This window comes from Bos indicus x Bos taurus, chromosome 18, assembly GCF_003369695.1.
Source record: "Bos indicus x Bos taurus breed Angus x Brahman F1 hybrid chromosome 18, Bos_hybrid_MaternalHap_v2.0, whole genome shotgun sequence".
Taxonomy (NCBI): domain Eukaryota; kingdom Metazoa; phylum Chordata; class Mammalia; order Artiodactyla; family Bovidae; genus Bos; species Bos indicus x Bos taurus.
Genome location: NC_040093.1, coordinates 14,187,003 through 14,190,729, shown reverse-complemented (window position 1 = coordinate 14,190,729; position 3,727 = coordinate 14,187,003). Strand labels below are relative to the sequence as shown.

The following is a 3,727-nucleotide window of genomic DNA, read 5'->3' as shown; positions in this document are numbered from 1 at the left end:
GCAGCACGCCAGGCCTCCCTGTCCATCACCAACTCCCGGAGTTCACTCAGACTCACGTCCATCGAGTCAGTGATGCCATCCAGCCATCTCATCCTCTGTCGTCCCCTTCTCCTCTTGCCCCCAATCCCTCCCAGCATCAGAGTCTTTTCCAATGAGTCAACTCTTCGCATGAGGTGGCCAAAGTACTGGAGTTTCAGCTTTAGCATCATTCCTTCCAAAGAAATCCCAGGGCTGATCTCCTTTAGGATGGACTGGTTGGATCTCCTTGCAGTCCAAGGGACTCTCAAGAGTCTTCTCCAACACCACAGTTCAAAAGCATCAATTCTTCGGTGCTCAGCCTTCTTCACAGTCCAACTCTCACATCCATACATGACCACAGGAAAAACCATAGCCCTGACTAGACAAACCTTTGTTGGCAAAGTAATGTCTCTGCTTTTGAATATGCTATCTAGGTTGGTCATAACTTTCCTTCCAAGGAGCAAGCGTCTTTTAATTTCATGGCTGCAGTCACCATCTGCAGTGATTTTGGAGCCCAGAAAAATAAAGTCTGACACTGTTTCCACTGTTTCCCCATCTATTTCCCACGAAGTGACTCTCCACTTTCACCTTCATCAAGAGGCTTTTTAGTTTCTCTTCACTTTCTGCCATAAGGGTGGTGTCATCTGCATATCTGAGGTTATTGATATTTCTCCTGGCAATCTTGATTCCAGCTTGTGCTTCTTCCAGCCCAACGTTTCTCATGATGTATTCTGCATATAAGTTAAATAAGCAGGGTGACAATATACAGCCTTAACGTACTCCTTTTCCTATTTGGACCCAGTCTGTTGTTCCATGTCCAGTTCTAACTGTTGCTTCCTGACCTGCATACAGATTTCTCAAGAGGCAGATCAGGTGGTCTGGTATTCCCATCTCTTTCAGAATTTTCCACAGTTTATTGGGATCCACACAGTCAAAGGCTTTGGCATAGTCAATAAAGCAGAAATAGATGTTAAAACATCTAGATGGTAAAACATAGGGAAAATAATTAATACTCCAAATGCATGATGTGTGCTGTGTGCTAAGTTGCTTCAGTCCTGTCCGACTCTTTGAGACCCTATGAACTGCAGCCCACCAGGCTCCTCTGTCCATGGGATTCTCTAGGCAAGAATACTGGTGTGGGTTGCCATGCCCTCCTTCAGGGGATCTTCCTGACCCAGAGATCAAACCCAAGTCTCACGTCTCCTGCATTGGCAGCTGGGTTCTTTACCACTAGGGCCACTTGGAAAGGCCAAATGCATGATACAGCTTCCAACTGTGAAAGACTGGGCTTGGGCTTGCCAGATTAGCTGTAAAAGGATTGCTGTTATTCCAGACTTGACTTTCTCAAAGCCTATGAGCCCTGAGAATAGGGAGGCTACTCCAGATCAAGAGTCAGGAAAAACCCACACCCGCAATTCCTGTAAGAATGAGAGCTGCAGAGAAGACCAGCCCCTCCGTTCTACAAACTGTTGCCAGAGAGATGGGAGTGTGCCTGCATCCTGGTCAGGCCTCTGTGCCCAGACAGCTGTCTCCATTCTGCGGGTGACAGCCCAGTGAGCCTCGCTTTAAAAAAAAAAAAAAAATTGATGTTCTAGAATCATCTGGGTCCAATCATTTTTATAAGCAGCAAAAGTTCTGGGAAACTTACTTGTGGAAACCACGCAATTTTCTTCACTCGTCAAACGGAGGTAATCATATCTGGCTATAGGGAACTGCTGGGATGATTCAGTGGCTTCCACAGGGCACACAGGAAGGAATGCGGGTTTGCAGAGCTCAAAGCTTACACAAGAACTAGGAGGAAAGATTTCGAAATGACTCCAAAGATCTTAGGATGCATGAATCCCTCATCTGTACCTTTATTTACAAAGCAAGCCTTCATAGCTGAAGACAAAAATTCAGAAAAACATAGCCCATGTATAATTGATTGATAAATAGATCTAAATTAATACATTTAGATTTAAAACCTCAAATCAGATAATTCAGGGACCTCCCTGGTGGCCCAGTGGCTAAGACTCAGGTTCCATCCCTGGTCAGGGAACTAGATCCCACATGCTGTAACCAAGAGTTCAAATGCCACAAGTAAAAGATTGCTCAGGCTGCAACTAAGACCCAGGGCAGCCAAATAAAAATAAGCAAATAAATAAATATTTTTAGAAAACAGATAATGCAATGATATGATAAAATAAGGCATCAACAGCCAGCAAATGTGGATGGCTTCCAAGCTTCCCGCCAGCTCCCTCTAGACAGCCGCACCCAAATGAGAAATGCAGACACAACAGCTTCTTCCCCCTGCCATTCTCTCTATTTTGTTCCCTTCGCCACATAAACCCTGTCCACCCTGAGCCTGAGAGTTTTCTGCAAAGAGCCATGACACGGGAGCCCTCTGGGGTCCTCTCACAGACAAGCTCTGATGTCTCCTCCTGGGGAGCAGAGCCCAAGATCTTTGAGCTGATGATAACTGTTGGCCCCCGATAACTCACCCCTCCCTGTATTCACGCTCTTTACCATGTAACTTTGTAGTTACATGACTCTGAGTTGGCTGTGTGACCTGCTTTCACCAGCAGGATGAGTTGGAAGTGACAGAGCGCCAATCTCCAGCCTATGTCTTAACTGAGGGGCCCCCACCCATTTGAACCTGTACTTACGTTGCCATGAGACCAGGCTAGATCAGCCAACAGCTGACACCCCACCCCCACCCCCAACCCTGCCCCAGACAGACTTGTGGGTAAGCACAGCTGAGCCCAGGAAAACGGTTCAGCCAAGCTCAGCCTAAATTGCTTTGGTACCACAGACTTGTGAGCTAAATGAATGTTACTGAGGGTCAGGGCTGGTTTGTCACACGCATTGTTACAGCAGAAGCTAAATGGTATAGGAAATCTGCAGGTCCAAACTAAGTTTCAAGACAAAGTCCCAGAGCCAGAGTACTTTCCCAAATGGGTCCTGACCTATTTCCCCAGCCTGCTTGGCCAGGCTCCCTCCCACACAAAGATGCACCCTTTTCCCAGAACAAGGGGGATTCCCTCAGGCCTTGGCTACTTGTCCTTTAAAGCTCTGCTCTAATGTCACCTCCTTCAAGAAGACATCTTGGAACCCAAGCAGTGTCCACAGCTGAATTTAGTTGAATGTTATACAGCAGAATTTACTTGAATGTTTTTGTTGCATTAGCCAAATATTAAAACAGGAGTACTCTGCAGAGCCAGGGAACTAACGTTCGGGGGATTTCTCAGGAAAGAGTACCAAGGTGGGTTCTTCTGCCTTTCTCCAAAGGCTCCTAGTAAGCAGGAACTCCTAAATGGAAGTGCCAGGATTTGAACCTGGCACCTCGTGCATGCTAAGCATACACTCTAACCACTGAGCTACACCCCCACCTCAGATCAGGGCCAGTGTAGCTACTAACTCAGTTGACCGTGCTCCACCCAGCCACCAGAGGGCGTTCTCAAAACACCAACCTGACTTCTTGGCTTAAAATTCCCACAATGGCTCCGAGTTATTCTTGATTGCTGTCGGTTCAAATCCTGGGCCCACCACTTAATTCATTTTGAAACTCTGGACTAGAGACCACCTCTTCAGATCTCTATTTCTCCATGGGGTCGTTCAGTTCAGTTCAGTCGCTCAGTCGTGTCCGACTCTTTGCGACCCCATGAACCGCAGCACGCCAGGCCTCCCCATCCATCACTGACTCCGGACTTTACCCAAACTCAAGTCCATT

At 47.0% G+C, this 3,727-nt stretch overlaps 1 non-coding gene across 1 annotated transcript; it reads right to left on the bottom strand.

Moving 5' to 3' along the window:
• Positions 1–3,311: 3,311 nt before the first annotated feature.
• TRNAA-AGC lies at positions 3,312–3,384 on the bottom strand. The gene has a single exon. It is a non-coding gene; the product is annotated as a tRNA-Ala (tRNA).
• Positions 3,385–3,727: the final 343 nt, after the last annotated feature.